Here is a 25738-nt window from a genome sequence, read left to right on the forward strand (position 1 = left end):
AACTCCACCATTCCCTGAGGTCCAACCTGTCTCCTGGAGAGAACCACTACAGAGAACCACCAGATAATGACAATGACTTCTCTTCAGCTAAGAGAAGTCCTGTGGCATTGGAGGTTTTTGGGGGCTCATAGTTGCTCTAGGACTGTGTGATTTGCTTATATTTTAATTAGTGTACATTGAACGCTAGTTGGGCTGCTCCAGCACACCCAACACTTTTTGCATTAATTGTTTGTGTTTGATGATTTGTGTGATCAAATATACACTTTTATTTAAAGATAATCTGCCTCCATGTAATTATTAATAATACGGCTCAAAATGAACATTAATATTTCAAAAACTGTTATATGTTTACAACATTTAACATGATAACTAAATCTACTTGATTATTGAAAAAAATCTTGACCTTCATAGAGAAAAATACATTAATTTTAAAGTATTCTGCTGTAAGAGATTAAGAAAAATAGTATATGTATTATTTACTTCTATCATTTAATTTTAGATTATTTATTATTGCTTCCAGAGGGAACATTTACTCAGTTTCCCTGAGCTGAGATGATGAGGGATTGGAAAAAAAGATGAGCAAACACAGAAATATAGAGCGCTTGACCCAGTGGTTCCGCAAAACGATGATGGAAGAGTACTGACAATGATCGGCCCCCTTCTCCCCGTTTATTTTATGGTGTCTTTACATCAAAGAGATTAATTGTGAGAAAGTTACAGTAAAACAGAATCAAAAACAAAGTTTGAACAACCTAGTTACAGTCACCAGCTTGCATCCACTATTCTCCACCCTCTGGTGGCTGGCACCTGAACCTTAGGTCATGAACTGATGAACTCCAGGGCAACCATGGAATTTCCCTTTAAATAGGGCACCACAGACAACCAGGCAGACTTTTCAGCGCCTTTGCAAGGAGATATCAACAAGAGAGATGTCAGTCTCTGTCTCTGGGCAGCTCAAAGCAATGATTCATTCACTGCTCCAGACAATTTATATTCTATATTATAATATATGAAGTGTGATGCATTGGAATACATGATCTTCATAATAAAAATTTATTTATGTGGCATTATTTAAGGATGACCAAAATGTATATGGATAATAGGAACAGGAGAAAAGTAGAATCAGCATCCAATATTTCTATATGTGTTCTATTAATAATTTGTGTACTTCAAAAGAGCCCTATGTTTTCTTCCTGTGCATTTATTCCACTGTGGAAATTTTACAACTAATGGTTGTTAAAAATTCAGAGACATGTCTTAACACATGAAATCCCTCCATTTTAATTCCTAATTTGCCTTCATAGCTACATCCATTCTTTGTCCTTTTGACGATAATTTATCAAAAAGATTACCAACAAAATAAAAGAGAAAATACCAACCATGCAGTAAAATAGAACATAAAACATTAATGTGCCACAACCCATAAACTATTTTTATAATACGGAGAAGAGAGGACTATATTGAAAAAGACAGAGAGGACTGATTTGACTTTCTCCTGCTCTGAGGCAGGTGAATTACAAGAAATGGTGGTAGAGACCCTGATGTGTTGCACTATATCTTCTCAGTGTGAGCATTGGCAATAGATTGCCTGAGGACGATGAAATAAATAGACACAGTACTACTCCACCCCTACTGGGAGAAGTCCTCTTTATGATCATGTCTCTGTAACAAAACATTTAGGTGTTCTATTTTTTAAATGATCAAATGCGGTCATCATCCAATTTCAGTGTTCATTAAATGCAGATTTAATAAGTCTACTTTATATATGATAAATTTCTGGATTTTTTTCTATTAGTTTTTGTCTCCATCACCTCATGCATGGTTCAAGGCAGTTTAGATCTCCCCAACATACAAACCTTCACTTGTTACTCTATTACAATGAATTTTTAGATTTATTTACTATATGAAATAAATAAATTATGATGTATTGAATGTGATTTAAAATTTTTTCTCATTTTAAACAAAATCTTTGTATTAACATTCATTCTGTTACATACTATTCTAATTTATGAAGAGTATCTATGAAAAACACAACAAGGAAGTAATGGTATTTTCTCATATTTTCTGAAAAGAAAAGTGAAGCATAGAAATTCTTTGTTGAAATGAGATAAAATATGTTTATCCATCAAACATCTATCATTTCTTGGTGGTAAAGATTTTGAGCATTCTTTCTTATTTTCTAGCTTTTAAAAATGTTTATTTTGACCTGGGGATTGAACCCAGGGACACTTACCACTGAACTACATTCTATTTAATTTTAATTTTGAGACAGAGTCTTGTTAAATTGCCTAGGGCCTAAGTTGCTAAGGCTCTCCTTGAATTTGCAATCCTCTTGCCTCGGCCTCTGAAGTCACTGGGATTACAGGCATCTACCACCATGCCCGGCTCCTTCGATAACTTCGACTATTATGTCTTGCTGCTCACAGCCACTTTGCATCATACATTTCAGTTCCATTAATAATTTGAGAATTTGTTAACCCATTAAAGCTAAATCCTGCAGGTTCTGTCAACTTGATACTTGCACTTTCTGAATTGCCCAATATCTACATGTTCGAGAGTTAGTATTCTAATTTTTAAATCTCAAATCAATACTGACCCCTCCTTTAAAGTTCACATAACCTCTCCAGAGAGATTGAGGAAGACTTCATATGACCTTTGATATGTTATTAATAATAAATCATAGAAATTATTTTTAAGATTTTATTTTTCTATATGTCTTTCTTTACCAGATGCCAACATCTTTGTTTAGTACTAGCAATTGAAAATATTTATTCTCTACTTCTGCCACCTGCATTCCTATAATTCCCAAATATTAGCTGGTTTCAAACATGTTATTACTTTTTATAGCCCAATATCAACTGCTGTTTTGTGGCAATATACTTGTGACATTTATCTAGTCCTAGGTAGAATGAAGAATACTAGGAATGTAAATACCATTAAAAAGTATAGAGTACTTGACAGACTTTCTTATCTTCACTTGTATGAGTAGTAATTTCACATTCACATTGTAAAAAAATTCACCATAAGTGAGGTATTTTTAACTTCACCAGTTTTATTTGCAATCTAAACCCAAACTCTTAATCCTTTGAATATTATACAGTGATTAGAGATACTTATTTTCTCCTCAGAAACCTTTCTTTCTTTTTTTCTTCTTATTTCCCAGCATGTTACTCAGTTGCTTCTTTGTGTTATCTGTTCCACTTCTGAAAAGCATAAAAGGTATTTCTGACCCTGTGCCTAAACTGGGCTTATAATAACTTCTTTGTATTGCCATAAGTATATAATTCCAGAATGAATGGTTCCCAGGCTATTTTGCTATTTGTGCCCTCCTTCCTTTTCATGTGTTAATTACTTTTTATCTCTGCTCAAAATTATAAGAAGAATCAAGCTTGCTTTTATCTTATATTAAAATCTGTTGAGACTTCTGTAACAAAATATCATGTACCAGGTGGCTTATAAGCAAAAGATAATGTATTTCTGACAGTCCTGGAGGACACCAATCAATGTGCTAGAAAGATTGGATTTTAGGACACTTTTCCCACTTTAGATTGCTGATATATTGTATGTTATCTCATGGCAGAAAGAGAAAGCTCCTTAGGATTACACTTATAAAAACACAATGTCATCATTAGTGATCTAATTGTTTCCCAGGGATCTTACTTCCTAATGCATCACATCGTGAGGTTAAAATATCAAAATAGAATTTATGTGGACATTGGGATGCAAAATGGGGTAACCATTTTGAAAAATATTTTTAAAAATTTGTGTAAATTCAAACCTGCATTTTCCATTTGCCTAAGCCATCACATTCCTAGGTATTTAAAAAGAAAGAATGAAAATAATTGGTGATGCAAAACTAGGCAGTTTTATTTATAAAAGTGATTACTATATTAACCCAATGTTCAACTGACAAATGAAAATATCATGATAAGAGTTTATTCAAGATAAAATCAAGTATACTACATATGTATGCAATAGCATTCATGACTGTTGAAATAAACATGGTAATAAATTAAAAGAACTCCAAAAAAGAAGTCTGCATACCACATGATTTAATTTGTGTGACATCTATTAATAATTTGCAGATACCTTTCAATATACATTTGTCAAAAAAGTGGTTTTAGTTAATAGGGTTGAGGGGGAAGTTTTGAAATGATCAGAATATTATATATTTTGGCAGTGACACTTATGTTTACTTCACCAAGAATCTATCAATGGTGTAGAAACAAAGTGCACCATATGCCTCCATAAACATGACTTTTAAAAAAAGTGACCCTCAATCAATAAGTGAAATCTGTTATGCCAGATCTTGTAATGTTCTATAAAAAACTGAGGTACACAAAAATATTTTATATGTTGTGTATGGTGTATCTGTGAACAGAGGTGTAAGTGTAATTTAAAATACTGTGAGCCAGAAATTCATTTTAGAATTTAATTTATAAATATTATAGATAGCTAAATGAATATTTATCTGCAGATATTGGGAAAGCTAACATATTGTGTAAAGAGAAAAACAAATGCAAGATACCTGAGCTGGAAGGAACAGGGAAGAGGTCAATGTTATTGGTATAGATTTAGAAAGATAAGGATGTTTTTTAGTAGTACAGAGATAAGTAGCTAGATTAAATAGGATTCCCAGGTTATTGCATGGTTTTGGATTTTTCCAAGAGAAGTGAGAAAATATTGGAAGGCCAAATAATTAGGTAAATACAAAAACTTATTTTAAAAAGAATATTTGGTACTTTAGGCAATAGGCTGTAGGGGTGATAGGGCAGGAATATATTGCTATATTCAGAACAAAGTGTTTGGAAGGACAGACTAGGATAATCATCTGTCAAAACAGTAAAGTAGTATTGTTCTTGGTCTTTGTCTTTTGTTGTTGTTGTTGTTGTTCACTTTTAACACACATATAGGATTGCGGCTAGGTAAGATACAAAGGATGCTGGACAATTTCAAAATTTTGAACCCAAGGAACATGAAGGGAAAATAAGAAAAATTGCTAAAGAAGTAAATGGAAATGTGAATAAGTGCTGTGACCATTTAAATTTGAAACAAATATCAGACTTTCATAAAGTGATTTATTTTGATTAATCTCATTTTACTGTAGTAATTTTGTTCATGGTACTAGAGATCAAACCCAGGCCCCTGTACATGCTGGGAAAGCATGCTAACACAGGGCTGCACCCACAGCCTCCAAAAAGAGGTTATAAATGAATGGAAGGATATTTTAACCTGGTTAAATGAAAACTATGAGGCTAGATAAATAAATTTGGGAATCTCTAGAATAATATTTTTCCATTAAGATAAATAATAGAAAAATTCAAGGACTAAGTCCTGGGATTTGCTAATATTTTAATAAGATGAATGAGGAGAAATGAGCAAAAATTAAGAAGTGGTGACCAGTGTAAAAGTAGAAAATCAGGGGATAATAAATTAAGAAGAGTGTTTCAGGAAAAACAGATTGTCCACCTTTTTTACATTTCTGATAATTTCTAAGAACTCATCAGTTTTGCCACATAGGTGCACAGCTTAGTGAATCTAACTTATTAGCACACATGCTTAACATTGTAGGTAAAGGAAGTTCAATGAGGTACTTGTCATAGAAAAGAAAATTTAAAAGCAACCTAAATTTCACTAGGAAAATGGTTAAAGGAATGTAAACTTTGGAGAGTCCAGCAAGTGTTGAAAGTTAATAAATTAAATATGGACTTCCAAATGTGCAAATATCCTTGTGAATATTCAACAAAATAAGGGGAAAAAGTTGTATTTATTTAAAAACAAGATGACAAAGAAACAAATGAAAATTATTAATTATTATCTTTAGAAGGGCAATATGAAAGTGGTTAAAATTACAGCAATATTAATTTAAACACATAAGAATAAAATGCTTTTCAAAATAAAAGAATATAGATTCTCTATTTGCAAATATATTAAAGTCACAGATCAAAATATTCACAAAACAAACATCAATATGACAAATGTTTTACTAAAAAAATATTTATTTTTATAAAAGTTATCATTTTATTAATTTTTATTTTCTCTTGTGTGAAAACCTAAGTCAATTTTCACAGATTAAATCTTGAGAAGGATAAAACATAATTAAAGTAATGGTTTTGTTAGCCAGAATTTTTTAAATTTGAGGGATGAGATGAAATGAATTCCTTTGGAAGGATATCCTTAAACAAAGGTTATGAAAAATTTTGAAGTATAAATAGACCTAGGACTCAATCTAGAGTACAAAAAGCAGACAGTGGCTTTTTTTTCATAATTTTGCCTTGAAGACATTCAGGTTTGAAGTTCCAAATGGGATTTGTAATTCATTCAAGCATGGATATTGATTTTTTATTATAACAGAGAAAATATTGCAAGTTTTAAGAATCACTTTAGGGTTCATAACAAGAGTTAATTTGGGTTAGTATTAGGTTTCAGTTTTGAAATGAAGAAGGTAAGGACTGGGAGTGTACCTAGTGAGAAATCACTTACCTCACATGTGCAAGGACTGGTGTTTGATCCCCAGCACAGTAATAAGAGGATGAATAAATAAATTTTGAAAAATGAATAAAATGAAGCAGGATGGGTACAAGACAATCATTAGGGTAAATTTTATGATACAATCTAATCCCAACAACAAAGTACATTTACATAATGTTATACATATGTAAATTTATATAATTTCAAAATAAAAATACAGTTATTTTTAAATGATATTGCTGGTTGAATAAAAATTACATGAAAAGTCCTAATTTTAACATATATGATTGTAGTCCTACTTTGGTATGATCAATTCAGACTTCACTAAGTAATTTTTGAAGTAAAATGATTATAAATAATGAATAAAATAAAATAGCAACCACTGGTAAGCTCTGGAGGGTGAATGGAGTAGAAATAAACTTGTTACCATATACATTTCAGGGAGAAAAGAGAGTTGTACTGTATAAATACTATTGTTTTCAGGTCTTGGATTAAGGATAACTGATATAGTCTACTAAGGAAGCAGTCTTGTTGTTATGGGGATCTAGCTGAGGAAAATCAAGCTTTTGAAGATAGTGGGCATCCTGGAATTCAGAAAGGAATAACCTAATATTGCTGATTGACCTATATACCTTGTGAAATGCATTCACATTCATAATATTCATGAAACATATTCACATTCATATACTCCAGAAATAATATGAAGTATCCATTATAAAGAACAAAGTAAATGGAATGCACCATCTATTAAAGACAATCAGAAAACTAGATGCTGGAAGCAGGACTCAAGAATTTGAAATTAGGTTTTTTAATGTCTTAATTAAATTAAAAAGGTTAACAATGATGAAGAACATTGGAAATGTCACTCTTTCCCCCCCCCCTGAAACAGAAGAGATTTAAAGAAACCATATGGAAATCATAGAGCTGAAAAACTTAACACTTGAAATAAAGAAAATCAAACAAAAACACTTCCTGGTTAATAGACAAATGGAAAAGAAACAACAAAAAAATAAGTGAGTGTGAAGATATATCACTAGCAATTATCCACAGTAAAGAATAGAAAGAGAAAGATTAAAAACTACTAGCACTGGCTTACAAAACTTCTGGGAGCCATCAGCCAAGTAGGTATGACAAATTCCTTGCCAGCTTACTCCCATGCTGTCTAGTGGAAGGACTTCTGAAAGGTGACCTTGCTCAAGGACCATGGCAGGATTCGTGTTTAGGGTGTTCCCCCTTTCGAATAGGGTGGTTTAGCATAATAGGAGATTAGGGTGTTCCCCCTTTAGAATAGGGCAGTTTAGCATAATAGGAGATTAGGGTGTTCCCCCTTTAGAATAGGGCAGTTTAGCATAATAGGAGATTAGGGTGTTCCCCCTTTATAATAGGGCGTATCCTGCTGCTGAGTTCCTCTTGAGTGCTTAGGGTCAGACAGTATATTTTGGGAGACAGAAGCCCATGCGGAGTGGATTTGGGCAGAGAACGTGGATTCCCCCAGAGCGTGTTTGTAGACAGCCGGTGTGAGTTCGGGAATAAAGAATTGCTGTTTGAATCTACAAGCTGTGTGGAGACTCGCGATTTGTGCCCAGCCAGAGACTGCGGCATCTGGTGGCCCGTACGGGGAACGTCTGAAACTTGGAGGTAAGTGAAATTGCTCGCCCCTGAGTGAAGGCGAGAGAATGGGTGACCATTTCAGAAAACAATGTGTTCTTCTTTTGATTTATTTTGTTTTTCTTTCAAGCTGCCTATCCCTAGAAATTTCTCAGGCAAACTGGAAAAAATGGTTGACTAAAGGTTTGAAGTTTGTCGGCCCTGAGGAAGAGAAAATTGATACAACGATTTTTTTATTCTGTTTTTGCTTCATTCAGTTTCGGTTTTGTTTTGTGTTATCTTATTGGGTTGCGTTATCTTTATAGTAGATTAAAACAAACTGAAAAGATGTTAAGTAAATTGTTAGAGGTTCAGAACATGGTGAAAGACATTTTAGATCAAGCAAAAGAGAAGGTCTCTCGAGCTAGTCAGACAGAGGAAGAAAATTTAAAGGAAAAGGGGTTGTTAGGAAAAAGGCCATAACAGGAGGCTGTTACTAACTCCGTTTTATCACAAGAGGGTTTAATTCAACCAACAGCCCCACCGATAGAGACAGCTGAGTATCCCTCAAACCCCGTAGTTGATAAATGGAATCCTGAGACAGGACCTCAAAGATTAGCATGCCCTGTACTTTAGCAGGCAGGAGGGCAGCGAATTCACCGTGCTTTAGATTTTAAAACAGTGAAGCAGTTAAAGGAGGCTGTAACAACCTATGGTCCCCAAGCTCCCTTCACGGTGAACATGGTCGAGTCCATTACTAACTTGGACATGACGCCAGCAGATTGGGCTAGCATGTGTAAATCTGTGCTAAATGGAGGACAGTATTTGTTATGGAAGGTTGCCAATGAGGAATTTTGTGCAGAGACAGCTAGGTGAAATGCAGCAGCCGGTTACCCTCAAAGAAATCTAGAAATGCTGCTAGGGAAAGGACCTTATGAGGGTCAACGGCAGCAAATTGAATATGATCCTGCTATATATGCACAAATTGCTGCAGACGCAGTTAGGGCATGGAAGACTTTACAAGGACATGGAGATTTACAAGGTCAGCTATCTAAGGTAATACAGAGAGCTAATGAACCTTACGCTGACTTTGTAGATAGGCTAATTCAAACGGCTGCCAAAATATTTGGGGATACGGAACAAGCAATGCCATTAATAAAACAACTGGCTTATGACCAAGCAAATCGTTGCTGCAGAGAGGTTATTAGACCATGGAGACATGAAGATTTAAACACATATATTAAATTATGTAGAGATATTAATGAACAAGGGCAAGTGTTGGCAGCTGCAGTACAACAGGCTTTAGATGCCAGGCCAAAAACATGCTATGATTGTGAACAAACAGGACATTTTAAAAGGAGTTGCCCCATAGGAGGAGGATTTAACAAAACTAGGTATCAAAGAAATAGAATACCGGTATTTGCCCACGATGCCGTAGAGGGAGACATTGGGCTAATGAATGCCGTTCTTAAACTACCATAGAGGGTACTCCCTTATCAAAAAACGGACAAGGACCAGGTATTTACCCACAATATCGTGGAGAAAGGCATCAGGCTCCATTGCCAAAAAACGGACAGCCGGGCCCAATGCTCCGGGGCCCACAACCACAAATATACGGGGCAGTGGAGGAACCCAGCAACACCATCAGAGTAGTGCCCAGGACACATTGTCCATTAAATCCCTCATCAGACAAACCCGAGGGAGCGCAGGGTTGGACATCTGCGCCTCTGCCAGAGCAGTACTAACTCCAGAGATGGGAGTTCAAATCATTCCCACAGGAATAAAAGGACCTCTTCCCCAAGGGACAGTAGGCTTATTATTGGGACGTAGTTCATCTACATTAAAAGGACTTATGATAAATCCTGGGGTAATTGATCCTGATTATGTAGGTGAAATAAACATTATAGCTAGTTCTCCAAGAAGTATATCAGTAATTTCACCTGGAGATAGAATAGCACAGTTGTTAATAATACCCAGCCTACATAATAAATTTCCTAGTCATAGTGTAAAAAGAGGTTCCAGGGGATTAGGCTCCACAGGTATAGATTGGGCTATGTTGTCTTTAAATTTAGATTCTCGCCCAATGTTAAAACTAAGTATTCAAGGACACGACTTTAATGGGCTACTGGACACAGGTGCAGACCTTAGCATCATATCTAGTAAGGAATGGCCAAAACATTGGCCATTACAACAAGCCACTCAAACGCTTCGAGGCCTAGGAGTGGCTACTAATCCCCATAGAAGTGCAATGATATTAGATTGGAAGGATCCTGAAGGATGTGAGGGAACTATACAGCCCTATGTATTGGATCATCTTCCTATAAATTTATGGGGACGAGATGTCCTAGATCAATTAGGTTTGACGTTAACAAATAACATCAATCCTAATGCGCCCACTACTAGGGCTAGACAAGGTTTTAGGAAAGAAAAAAGATTAGGAAAGCGAGGACAAGGTATAGCAGCACCAATTCAAATAGATCAAGGAACAGACAGACATGGGTTGGATTTTCAGAAAGGGCCACTGAGACAATAAAAATTACTTGGAAATCAGAAAGACCAGTGTGGGTTCCTCAGTGGCCCCTGACTAAAGAAAAGATACAAGTAGCCCATGATCTGGTCAAACAACAATTAGCGGAAAGACATATACAACCTTCCATATCTCCTCATAATACTCCCATTTTTGTCATTAAAAAGAAATCTGGTAAATGGAGATTATTGCAAGATTTAAGAGCCATTAATAATGAAATGGTTATTATGGGACCTGCTCAATCAGGGATTCCTCAATTGTCTGCTTTGCCAAAAACCTGGCATGTTTTAGCCATAGATATTAAAGATTGTTTTTTTTCAATTCCAATTCATCCCGAGGATAGTCCACGTTTTGCATTTACTATCCCTGCATTAAATCATGAAGGTCCTGATCAGAGATATGAATGGAAAGTACTCCCTCAAGGGATGGCTAACAGTCCAACTATGTGTCAAATATATGTTAATAAAGCAATCCAGCCACTTAGAAATCAAAATCCTGAACTACAAATATTTCACTATATGGATGATGTATTATTGGCACATAAAGATAAAAACATATTGCTGGAATGTTATGCCACACTTACAAACTTATTAAAAAATTATAATCTAGAGATAGCAATAGATAAAGTACAATTAAATTTTCCAATTAATTATTTAGGAGTTCTATTATCCTCAACCATGGTCCGTCCACCAAAAATTCAAATACGAGTAGATCAACTCAAGTCACTTAACGACTTTCAAAAGTTATTGGGAGACATAAATTGGATAAGGCCTTATCTAGGTGTACCAACAGGAGAGTTGGGACCTTTATTTGATATTCTAAAAGGTCCATCAGATCCAAATTCACCCCAAATGTTAACGCCTGAAGCAAGAAAGGCACTAAAAATTATTGAAACATATATGGAAAATATACATTTGGATAGAATTGATATAAGTTTGCCTTTATTATTTATTGTACGACCAACAAAAAATATTCCTACAGGAGTATTTTGGCAAGAAGGTCCATTATTGTGGATACATTTATCTTATTCTCCTAACACTATTCTTACTAGGTATCCTGAGGCTGTAGGACAATTAATACTCAAAGGAATAAAAGCAGCAAAGGGAGTGTTTGGAATTTCTCCCAATAAAATTATTACTCCATATACTATGGATCAAATTGATGAGTTAGCTAATGAGTTAAATACTTGGGCAATAATCATGTGTAAATCTAATGTTTCATTTGATAATCACTTACCATCTAATCCTTTGTTGTCTTTTTGGTCTAAGCATCCTGTAGTTTTTCCAAAAATGACAAGAAAAACCCCTATCATGAATGCTCCAAATATATTCACTGATGGGTCAAATAATGGTACAGCAGCAGTAGTTACCCCTGATCAAACTTTTACATTTTTAGTACCCAAACAATCAGCTCAAAAGGTAGAACTTAATGCAGTATTACAAGCCTTTTTAATGTTTGAAGATTCTGTATTTAATTTATTTTCTGATAGTCACTATGTAGTTAATGCTATAGTATCTCTTGAAGATGCTGGTAGGATTTCCCCTTCTTCTACTGTTTTCTCTTTGTTTTCCACTATACAAAGTCTAATCTTGGACAGAAAAGATCCATTCTTTATAGGTCATATTTCGAGCACATACAGGATTGCCTGGAGCCCTTAGTTTGGGCAATGATTTAGCAGATAAAACTACACATGACATACATATTTTCTCTACACTAGAAGAAGCTACGAATTTTCATAAAAAATTCCATGTTAATGCTAATACTTTACAAAAGCATTTTAAAATAACTAAGGAACAAGCCAGACATATAATAAAACAATGTCAAAATTGTGTGACCTTTTTACCACAAGTTAATCTTGGAGTCAATCCTAGAGGACTGATACCTAACCATATTTGGCAGATGGACGTCATACACTTGCCAGAATTTGGAAAATTAAAATATTTACATGTTACAGTTGATACCTCTTCTGGATTTTTGATGGGCTCCCTTCATGCCGGAGAAAAAAGTAAAGATGTTATAGCTCATTGCTTACAAAATTTTGCCACTGTGGGTGTTCCTAAACAGTTAAAAACTGATAACAGTCCTGGCTATACCTCTACCTCTTTTAAACAATTTTGCTCATCATTTGGTATTACTCATATAACAGGAATTCCATACAATCCACAGGGACAAGGCATAGTTGAAAGAGCTCATCAAACTATTAAAACGTACTTATTAAAGCAAAAAGAGGGAATTGGAAAGGGGTATATATCCCCCAAAGATAAACTTAAAATAACGCTTTTTACTCTAAACTTTTTAAATTTGGATTCATCAGGACTTAGTGCTGTGGAAAGGCATATGTATCCAAAAAATGTGCATAAGCCTAAAGTTCTTTGGAAAGATATTCTAACAGGACAATGGAAAGGTCCAGACCCAGTGATTGTCTGGAGTCGGGGCTCTGTTTGCGTGTTTCCACAGGGAGAACAGCAGCCGATTTGGATTCCAGAAAGACTAACCAAAACGATTTCTACAGATCGAAAAGAAGATGATTTGACTCAAATCCATAACAGCTGATATCCAGAACTCCAGCTTGGCCATTCTTACATCTGCAACAGTGATTAACCAGGATGCTTTTTTCAATATCTATTTTATTATTGCATTTTTCCACATCATAAGGTTCTATTTTTATTTTTTGAGCTCATACAAACCTAGGTTAATGTTTTTCTGATCAGTTTTATTTTTTTGACTGTGGAGTTTTTAAACATTGCAATGGAGATTTCACCTAGGTAAAGCTACAAGGCCTTTATTATTATCTTATGTGTTGTACGTTTGTTTGCACATTTGTGTTTTGTGTTGTATGTCTGTGTGTGCGTATTTCATATATGAGGAGCGCTCATGAGAAAATGGATCCAAATTATTATTTTTTTTTATTCACGTGATTTAAATGGCTTAATTTAAATTAGGTAAACAGCTGTTAAGGATTGTTTTTAAAGGTGGTTAACAGATCTGCTTGTTTACTAATTTAAATCAGGTAAACAGCTGTTAAGGATTGTTTTTTAAGAAGGTTAACAGATCTGTTTGTTTACTTTCACCTTTCCTTTTCATTATATTTAATAATTCTTTTCAGGTTAATGTCTTTTTAGCATCATTGCCAGAATTCCTATCTTCATCCCAATGAATATAACTCAACAAGTATGCTCAATCAAGGAGTCAACTTACTTTGGGAGGAAACGGACTTTGGGAAGAGACGGACAGATTGATAGATTCCTCCCCTTTGAACTGCTTACAGAACTTGCCTGGACTATGTAACTACGTTTAGTGCAGCAAATTGTGGTAATGCTGGCATATCTTTGCTGATGGTGTCACCAGTGATCTTTGCTGATGGTGTCACCAATGATGCAATTTTTCCAAAGGAACTGTCAATTGGCTTGGTGTCGTGGCATTTCTGTATCCTCCTCCCTTCTGCTAGTGATGGTCTAAATTTGGGGGCCAATGTCTATATGCTGGACCGGCAGTCAGTGACGGGTATGATCCAATTGCAGTGGTATCAACCTAAGACAGGAGGCTGACGCCTAAAGGTCAGTTGCCTAAAGGTCAGTTTTCCGATGACGGGTAAGAACCATATGTTGAATTGGACAACCTACCAGGCGCGGTCCTTAAGCCACATTAACCTCACTCCCCCACTGGCACCAAGGCCAAATTTGGGGGCCAACAGAGGTGAGGCAAAGAACCTCACCCCCCCACTGGTGCATAGACCTATCCACAAGTATGGCTGTATGCTGGACCGGTAGTCAGTGACGGGTATGATCCAGTTGCAGTGGTATCAACCTAAGACAGGAGGCTGACGCCTAAAGGTCAGTTTTCCAATGACGAGTAAGAGCCATATGTTGAATTGGACAACCTACCAGGCACAGTCCTTAAGCCACATTACTTGTTGTTTAATTAATCAGAAGGGGGGACAAAACCACAAGCAACAAAAGTAAAACTTGACAAGTAGGATACATCAAACTAAAAATCTTCTATAAAACTAAAGAAACAATCAACAGTGTTTAGAGACAACTGCAGATTAGCAGAAAATGGCTTCAAACTGTTCATCTGACAAGGGATTAGTATGCAGAATATATAAAAAACTCAAATCAACAGCAAGAAAACAATCCAGTTAATGAATGGGTAGATTATTTCAAGAAACATTTCCAAAAGTAAGATATGCAGGTGGCCAACAGATGTACAACAGATGCTCAATATCACTAATCATCAAGGAAGTGTATATAAAATCACAAAAATCTCACCCCAGTTAGAATGGTGGATAATAATAATAATAATAATAATAATAATAATAATAATAATGGGCAAAAAGTAAAACCTGCTAATGAAAAGGCAGAGTAAGGGGAACACTTACACACTATTGCTATATTTAGGATAAAGGGAAATCATGCTGAAAAAAACTGTGATCCTCAGGTAATAATAAAATATGTCAAACATTGTACTTGAATGAATGGAGAACAATGATTATATTTTTTCTTATTGCTTTCTTCTTAATATCTTTTAAGCAACTGTTTAAAATGGAGAGTACATATTTTTCTCTTGGATGTATAATATATACATAAAATATTTTAGCATAGTGGTTGGAGACTATGAATTAATTTATGAGATGATCCAAATTTAACTGTGAGTTTTAGAAAAAATACAAAACAAATGTATATCAACCTTTAAGATGATCAGAAAAGTAATAGTAAATCAAAGTGAAATTTCTGTCTATTGAAGGGAATTGACAAAACTATTTTACTCAGAAGTAATTATTTTAACCTTTTGCCATTTGGTTACAAATATAAATACTATATTCTGCATAGTATTCTTATCCCACTAGAGGCAAACTGCCTAAGAACATATCCAGGCTCAACATTAATATGTAATGAAATTCTTCTGTTCTTCAGTTTCTGTGTCTATAAATAAGAAAGATTAATATTGTTACTACAGATCATTTAAAAAATTAAATGAGTTAACATGTACATATGTTTAGCCCATAATAATTACTTATAAATTATAATTACTTATAAATTTATAATTACTTATAAAACAGCAGTTACACTAAAAATAAGAAATTTAAAGAAGGACTCTGAAAATACTCAACTAAATATTTAATTTTCACAGGATGAGAGGCTATATATTTTTTTGAAAGGCTTGTTATTGGTTCACAAGGCTGAATAATAGAACTTCATTTTAATGTTTTATAAAAGCAAATTTTATATGTAACAATTCTCAGATGTATAATTACAGAATTATTCTCTCTTCCAAAAATTCTCATCAAAACTTTAAATTTTTCTATTTTCTCATGCATGAATTTTTGGTATGATTTTTCAGATTTGTCACATTTTTACATGAATGATCATTTATTTCTTCAAGAAGAAATTAAAGTGTATTTCTTAGTAAATAGAGTTCTATTTAAATTATCTATTAATTTAAATGGAATCAACAATTCCTAGGGTATGAAATTTCGTACTTACACAGCATTTATTCATAACAGATTTATGTGATACTTTTTCCTAATAAATATGAGCACATTTAAGCAAGTCATGCTTGTTTTATTTAGACCACAATCACTGATTGTCTTTCACAAGTTTAAATTATCTTTCAGGAACTTTAGTTTACTTGCATTTGATAGGCATATACTAGAAAGTAGATTCCATGATCACAATGGCAATGACATTCTGTTCACAACAGAGTATAATGTAGCAACTAATCCAGAGCAGATTCTAAATATTTGTAATAACCAGTGATGTACTTCTTGATAATAAGACTGAATTGACAATAAGTCAGAGAGAATTTGTATTCTCTTTGTATGTTGCATGTGTAAAAATATTTGCATCCAATATTTCTGGCTAGCACTTTACAAAATAGTACCTTTATTTTAAAAACTTTCTTTTGCTGGTCTAGAAGCATGGGCTAGCAGGTGATCCCTCTGTAACAAAAACATCAGTAAGCACCGTGGAGAATTATCTTCAGAGTTTACGGAGGATTTTTTTTTCACTTTCTTATTTGAACCTTACAATGGCCCAGTACAAAATCATATAAAAATAATATTTAAGAACATAAGATTATGGAAATATTTTTATTTCAAAAGAGTCCCACCATTTATTAGCTATGTGACCTTGGTTTAATACTTCAGTCAGCTATTACATCTTTACGAAGGTAAAAATGGTGCTGTCTATTTCAGGGCCTTGATAGAAGTATTAAATGCAGTCATTTTCATCTGATGATCAATGCAATATCTAGCAAACAGTAAACTGTCAATATTTTTCTTTAAAATGTATTTTTTAAAGAATTTTAAAAATTTTAAATAATTTTTTAAAAAAAATTTGTAAAGAATATCTTTATTTTAATCTTATAAGCCAAAACCCCTCCAAAGTTTTAGAGTTAAGTGACTTGCCAAAGTAACACAAGAAATGTATAACATAGAGTAAATTTATCAAAATAACATGTGCTATTTTTCTACATCAAAATATGTATGTATTTATTGATAAATCTACTTATTTGTTGTTATCTGACTACTGTTTATAAAGTAGGGACTATAGAAAACTAGGTAGATGCAAAATTCTTTTAAAAATTGTAGATAACTCTGTATTGACTGGATGAAAAATCCAGAGAGAGCAGTTACAAACTCTGATTTCTTTAAAATACAGGAAATTAAACCTCATAACAGTGACATACTAGGCACGTTTGAGATTCCATTAAGGTTATGAGACAAGTTTGGGGTCAAAACATGGTTATTTTAGTACTGTTTCATCTATTTGGGGGAGGATCTTCTAAAATGCTTATACATGAACAGAGTATTAGATAATTGTGTTTAGAACTGTACTACTCTTAAATAAAAATGTTAGCTTCAATCTTTCTCAAATATGCTGCACCTAACTTTTGTTACATTTACATTGAAAACAGATTCATGGGTACTGCAGTGTGCCATTATTTTATCCTTATATAGATTTATCCAGAATAGTATACTTTTGGTTGCTATGTTAGTCAAATGTTACAATCACTTTTATTTTATTTTTTAAAGAAATAAGATATAGCACAGTGGTTGTTTAATCTCCAGGCCAGAAGACCACAGGGCTAAAATGAGATAAGGATAAGTTTTCATGATCTTTCATGTTTTATCACACACGGATTAGACTAGTGCCTAGTTCTATACTAGAGCTTTTCTTTTGTTCACTTCAGTCCTTTCAAATCCCCTCGCTGATTTAAGGGAAGATTAATTGCTACAAAACTCCTTTTGTATTTCAGGCTGGAACATACATGCTTCAGATATAAGAACTCAGGTCCTTTCAATTTAAACTCAGAATTTACTGTCTATATCTCTAGATGCAAACACAGTATTTTCCACCTCTGTCAATCCCTAATCCCCAAAACATAAAAATTGCATTTGATCAACAGATATGACAGCAATAATTTATACTTTTCTCATCACTTTTTCTCAATTATTGATGTTCTTTAATATATTCTTTTTACAGGGATACACTTAATTCCAACTTACACATGGGAAAGAGAGGTTTCTGTGTGTGTCTTCTTGTATCCTCATTCTATGGAACTACTTACATTTAGCCATATTTATGCACAATAAAGGCTTGATACAGGGATTTGTATCACTTATATAAATGAGATAATGAGGTCATATGTTATAATTAATTGTCCTCAAATACTCAAAGAATTCAAAATTCACAGAAGTGAAAAAAAATTTGAAAGGATTAACTCACCTGGGCAACAGTTTATAGAGACAATTTATGTCTTAAACATGCCAAAGATATTTTTCATGGGTTGAGATATATATATATATATATATATATATATATATATATATATATATATATATCTTTCACAAATATGCAGCACCTGATTTTGTTACATTTACAATGGAAATAGATTCACGGTAACTGCAGTAGCCATTATTTTATCCTTAAATAAATTTATCCAGAATAGTGTACTATTAGTAATAATAGTGTAATATATAGTGAGAGGGGTGGGGCAATAAAATAGATCTCGCAAAGGCAGCTAGGATAAAGGTCTTGGAGAAGACGTCTTCAGGTCTACAGGACAACCTGTGACTGGCTGCTCCCTGCCAGCTTTAATCACAATGACTTCTTCTGAGTTAGCATACCTGTTTCTGTTCCTCACAGCTTCCACTATAGCAGCCCTTCTTTAGTTACCCTTTCCCCTACCCCCAACAATGGACAACCACAAAGTAGAACCCTACCTGAAACACTTCCTCTCCCCAACAGATGTGTCAAACCACAAGGTTGGACCCATCCTTTCAATTATGTAAATAAGTGATTGAAATTATGTGCTTCTGATTGGCTTAATATGTTTGAAGCTTGAACAGCTTGATTGGTCCTTGCTGTATCCCTCACTACAGAAATCATGTGTGCTGAGCCATCAGATAAGTTTTTTTTTTCTTTTTTCCAAAATCCCTAGACAACAGACATCTGTTAACATCCTTCTCTTGTGGCCCTCCCTTCCGGGAGATTTAATTTCTTTCTATTACTCTAATAAATGCTGTTACTTTGTTCTCACCTTTGTGTCCATGGACTTCATCATCAAGTTCACAAGAAAAAGAATCCAACCACTCATGCTCATGTTATGATAGAAGTGAAAATTTGGAAACTACCAGGTCATTTTTATGTTAGTTTTGGACATAATATTAATAAACTCTTTTGTATGCAATGTCCTATCTGTGGATATATGATTCAATTCCTAATGATGTTCACGTCAGAGAGATTCATCTCATGCAGATAGCATGACTTTGTACCACTATTGATGCTATTGTTGCTAATGTTTCTCTTGCCATTATTTCTGGGGGAAGCAGTTTAGTGTGCTGAGGAAGAGTGTACCATCAGACTGAGAAGACATGAAATGTGATTTCTATGTCCAAGCAGTCAATGAAGGCAGCATAAAGGTTAACAATGGGAGTGAACTGCTCAGTACAAGTTATATTATGCTCCTGGATCACTTAAAAGGCTGTGGAGGTTAGAAAACACATTACATAAGAGAAAATTAAATGTTCCTCAGATACTGGTGATTCATATATTATGGGACAGCAAGGTCATTTCTATCTTCCCTGGAAGCAGGATGTTCTTCAGGACTTTGCCAGTGAGCCATATGTTTCCTGAAATATAACCAGAGACAAACTGCCTTTTGGGGCCCTCCCCTGTTGCACAAGTTGGGCACATGCAGTCGGGACTATATCCAATTGGGCAATTTTATTGAGGCTTGTAAACAAGGGAGTTAAACTTTTTATACGCCATTTTCTACAGTGCTGACACTCTATTGGTCAGGGTAATAACAGAAGCCAGATTCAGAGAGAAGGTTGTATTATTTATGATCAGGAAAAGTAAGCTTCTGACCATCTTATATCTGTGACATATAACTAACAGAAAAAATGATCTTTAGAATTTGTTAAGTATCTTCACAAATCAATGAGAAAGACAATATCACAAAAAAACTTCTTGGGAAAAATATAACCCCAAAGGTACAATTAGAAGTGGAAGGAAGATAAATGTCCAATAAACATGCAGCATGAAAAAATGCTCAACCATATTCATGAAAAAGATATGCAAATTCTATAACTATTAATTACTTACACAAAAATGATTTTTTTGCAAAGCTATTGGAAATGAACCACCCCTTTAAAATCTGTACATTTTAATTTGCTGAACAATTTTTCAAAAATAAAGTTGTTTATGTGTGTACATATACACAAGTATGCACACATAAGTTCACAACAAAATTGATAAATGTGTCAAACTTTGAAAATCATGTAACACTTATAATTAAAGAGTGCTTTAATGCAATACAGTATATTCACTGAAATAATTTGTGAGAAATGAAATTACTATTTTATCTCTCAAGTCTATTCTAAATTTTAGAGACTAGAATCTATTCTGAATATTAAAAAGATTTCAGATGGTACTGATTAATAAACCACTTATAAGAATAATTTTGTCTATAGAATAGACCTTCAGCCAACACATTAATAGTAAAAACAATAACAACAAAAATCCCTTGCTGTTATCATTGAAGTTTAGAAGATTCACATCTATAATCATCATACTTTTAATAGGTTGGTTGACTTAGTTTGACCATTCTAAGTTGAATTAAGAAATCTTAACATCAATTTACACCCCATAAATAAATTCAACAATAACTGTCAACCTATAATAAGCAAATACTTAATAAACTAGATGTGAAAAAAATACAAATTTCTGAACTCTCTTAGGGATAGTATGACCATAATTAAACTATAGTGTATACCTCATGGGTATATTTTGCTTCATATTTATGATAACACTCTTTTCGCAGCTCTGGAAGAGCAATATTATATCCTAATACCAAGGGCCATCTGCTGCTGCAGGTGCCAGGTTAATGGTCTATTGGCAATTTTTATGGCAGCAGAATTGAGTTAATTCTTTGCTAGTGGCAACGAAAAAATGAGTATATTTGTTCCTCCCAATATACTTCAAGTAATATAGCTGGTGTCATAAAGGTTTATAATGGTTTATAATGCAGATGGGGCAGTGCAGAAAAGCCATATTCATCAGATGTTAGGGTGTATATAATTAGAAAACTCCTACCTGCAGGGCTTGAGCTATGATTTTTCTGAAGACAACATGGTACAGCGTAACATGTATTTCACACTTCCTGGCCTGACCTCTTTGTCAGTCCTACCAGCTATGAACTCAGGCTGTATTTCTGACTCCAGCTCCCACACATTCTAGTTTTATGTAATATCTTCTATTAATTAGATAGCTGAGTGTATAATCTGATTGGCTCCCACTTCTGAGGTCTAATTCTCTCTCCATTATATTATTGAAAAAAAAATACTCTGTTTTCCTTTTTGATCATTTTTTTCCCTTAAATACTCCTAGCAGGCCTTAATGGCTTGAAGAAATCCCAATACAATGTTTGAACCTATGCAGTGGATACTGCAGGATAAAGAGTCACACCATATGTGTTAAAGAACCAACTCCATGACCCACAAGCCATGCAATCTTATAAAAATTAATTAAATTTCACAATTCAGCTTCTTCATCCAAAAATCATGGCTATAATAGTACCTGTATACCTGTATATAGGAATGCCATAAAGATTTAGATTAAAAAATCAATTTAAATGCTTAACACGGAGGCAATTATAATATAAACGTTAGTGTTCATTAACATTCATAAATGCTTTTTTAAAATGTAATTAAGATATGGAGTTTCATATACTCTAAATGTAATATAGACACTTTGCTTCACCTATGCAGAGTCAATTTTCATTACTCACCAAGTCTGTACTTATGAATTTGCCTACTCACTGAATTTTATCAGTTACTCCAAAATCAACACTTGTAGGTAGTGTCTTCACAGTTCTTTGCAGACGTGCAGAACCGCAATGTGCATACTCCCAGCTGGAGCTGAACAGTGGTATACTCTCCCTTCCTGTTTCATTTCACAAAAACCAGTACCCTTTTTACAATCTAACTAGTGTTAATTTTGTGCTTTTTCTTACTGATTTTGTCATTTAAACTGCTCCCTTCCACACACAAAGTGCAGAAATCTATTTAATGTGCATATATGCGATGGCATATTTTAAAAAGTGTAGTAGACAGTATTGTAAGTTTTAATCCAAAATATCATATACAGTAATGTTACTCAAGTTCAGAAAAATGCTAAACCCTCTTGGTAAATGCTGACTGACTTCCATCACAGGCCAGGACCATGGCAAACACCTATAGTCCATGTGGCTAAGAAGACTGAAGTAGGAAGATTACAAATTCAAAGCTAGCTTCATCAATTTAGAAAGGGCCTAAGCAAGTTAGCAAGACCTTGTCCTACAATTTAAAAAAAAAATGATTAAAATTAAAAGGTCTGGAGATGTGTCTCAGTAGTAGAGCGCCTCCTGGGTTCAATTCCTTGTACAAATAAAAAAACAGTCCTCACAAAGCCAGGTGTTGTGATACATGCCTTAATCCCAGCAACTCCAGAGGCTGCGGCAGGGGAATTATAATTTCAAAGTTAGTCTGAGCAATTTAGCAAGGCCCTAAGCAACTTAGTGAGACTCTGTTTCAAAATAGAAAAAATAATTGCTGGGAATGTGACTCAGTGGTTAAGTGCCCTTGGGTTCAATTCCCAGTACCAAAAAAAAAAAAAAGTCAGCACAATGGGGAAGATGTTAATGCTATAGGTTTACAAACAGGATATGTCTGCAAATTTGGAGATTTTGCAAAGAAGTCTACAATGCCTGATAAACATTATTCAGAAGGAGTGCTTTATTATTATTTAAAAAGTTTGCAATGCCTGACAAATGTTATCAGAAAGAGTGGTTATTTAGAAGATCAGGTTTCCAGGACCAATGAGACAGGATTATTTTAGGATATTGTCAAATGACATATGGAGCTATGATATAAAAAGTACACATAAAAGAATTCAACCATCTCAGCAGTTTTAAATTTGTACACCTCTCAGTGTTCCATTGGGAAGAAATCAGGAACATCTTTCTCTGGGAATGTTTCTATAACAGTCATGATATGTTTTATCATTACATTGAGAAATGTGTCAGTCACCCCTTTAATGGATAGTGAAATTACATAAAGCAAATTTAAGAAAAAAACTATAGTTGGATATTTTATTTTAAAAATAAGTTTATATTTGTTGGTGTGATTTGTTGTGCCAAGTCAAACACCTAAAGCTATTGCCTACTAACTCTACTTTATTTGACTGTAGAACTTTCAGTTCAATGTTGTTTATATCCGTGTGAGATGAGTAGTACAACCAAAAGTGCAGAAAAAATTGTTTGGACTTCCTCTAAAGGGCATTGCTTCTCAATATGTTTTTTATGGTTTTATATATCTGGATTTTTTTTCTTGGCAATCTGTCATTTGCAGAATCACTTCTTTTCTAGAGAATATAATTCATTTAACATAGATGTTAGTCAGTTACCAGTTATAATGTTGAAATCTTTCCTATTTGTATTTCTAAGTGGATCAGCATTTTTCCTCACTTGAACACTTTAGATAACACTATAATCCATAAACAAATTTCCAATATGAGAATCATGAAAAAAAAACAACAAAATTAGTACTGTGTGTTGATCTATTATGTTATAAAGAGATAATCTGATCTGGGTTTCAGTTTTGAGTGTTTAGTGTTAGACGCAATTGTCCAAATTTGCCAGAAGCATAATATTAAAACCTTTTTTGGTGTGTGTGATTTGAGAAGGAACTGCAAAATGTGGACCACCAGAATAAATTTTGATAATTATAGAGTCAAGACACTAGGGTCTTAACTATAAAAATAATACTTCATAGAGTTGGAGAGAATATTCAAATAATGGAAAGAAATATTAGATATAAACAATGATAAACATTAATAATGTGCAAAAAAATAGGAAGATCCTAAACAGTATTCAGATTCATGAAAACTATGGAGAAAAAAAAATGGAGAGGCAGTATATATTTGTATGTGAAAGTACCGGAAGGGAAGTCAAAATTAAAGTGTTATTAACTTAGTCTTTTACTAAGGTAATAAAGTCGTCATATCTCTTCCTTCTGTCTTGTCTCACTTAACTTTTATTTATTCAGCCCAGCAAAGTGTTACCACGTGAAACTTCCTTAAAATATCTCTTTGTTACTTTTGTATGACATTCTTATTAGCCCTATAAGCTAGTCTAGAATGTCCTTATTATGATTAAATTGGGTATGAAGGAGATCAAGGTTTAATGCAGTAATTTAGGATTTATAGATACTTTGAGTTAGACTTATAGTATAGCAAACTATGGGTCAAGCATTGCAGTTGTCTCAATAGACATATCCTTCAGCAAGTTTATAAACCATTGCCATATACTGATTATAAATGTTTTTTTTCTAATATATTGTCAGAAAATCAACTGATTTTTAAATTCATTAATGTTAGCAAACTACTGAGAAAATAGACTATCAAAATAAATTGGGGGGATTTAATTTATTTTTAATAATTTAATTGGTGAATTTATATACACCTCATAAAATATTTACAATTACCACACTGGATATCATATTAACAGTTTAAATATGATTAAGTCCATTGATATATAGATTTATAACAGGTACAGTTTTTAAATTGGTCTTCTTAATGAACAAGATATACTTCTCATCAGAACACAAAATCTTTATGTTATTGTTGTTGTGCTTGTAAATATACTCCACAAATCAACTGTAATTGAGTCTGTGTTTTACCTAAATCTGGGAAAATTGAGCTGAATTAAGCAGAATCCCAAACAATAAAAAACAATTCAGATTCATATATTCTTTTTACATCCTGCCATCTGACATGTCGTATATTGTCACTGGTCAGCCTATTGGGAAGGTTTAACCGGTAGGAACTCTATCAGTCCAGGAGGAGAACACAAAGGAACAACACAAGTAATTGTGCTATTATATCCTGGAAAATCAAAAGCAAATACGCTATCAAGTACAAGTCCAGAATCCAGGATAACCTAATTAAAATAAAGTAATGTTCAAGAAAAACCTAGATTTTAATGGACAGAGAAATGGAGATTAACAATAGATATAAAACTTTAGAAAATCACCCCATGTGGTAAGATTATAGAGACATTGTTTTGTCCCAGTGTGTCAGGAGCCATTCTTGGGTTGCATGTGGGTCACTGCACATGGAAGCCTAGTGGATAGAGACATCTGATGTCTGGGAATGACCAATGGACATTGTCTCTGGTCAGTTCCCAGGGACAATTTTCTATGCCAATCACTAAGGCCCACAAAGCACTAAGATGGGTGTGACCTGCCAAAATGTCAATGAACCTGCTGACTGCAAGACAGCAGGAAGCAAGACTCCACCCTTGAAACCTTATTCCTGCCTTTGATAAATAAATAAACCACTGGATTCATCTCTTCTTTGCAGAACTCATGTGGACTAATCTGCCAGGGGCTTCACCTTTTGTAAATATATTTCTGAATATTTGTGTTTTGTTATTCTAAAATTATTTGAGATTTTAAGTTTTAGGGTGATTTAGATTCTTGTGGGAAAGATGAAGAACCTCCCAATAAGATGCTGGCCTTTGATCCCATTACCAGTGTTTACTGGATGAGTTCTATGGGGAAACTCTACCTTGTATTTAACAATGATATAGGTTTCTTATATAATATGCAAA

Source organism: Callospermophilus lateralis, chromosome 11, assembly GCF_048772815.1.
Source record: "Callospermophilus lateralis isolate mCalLat2 chromosome 11, mCalLat2.hap1, whole genome shotgun sequence".
Lineage (NCBI taxonomy): Eukaryota > Metazoa > Chordata > Mammalia > Rodentia > Sciuridae > Callospermophilus > Callospermophilus lateralis.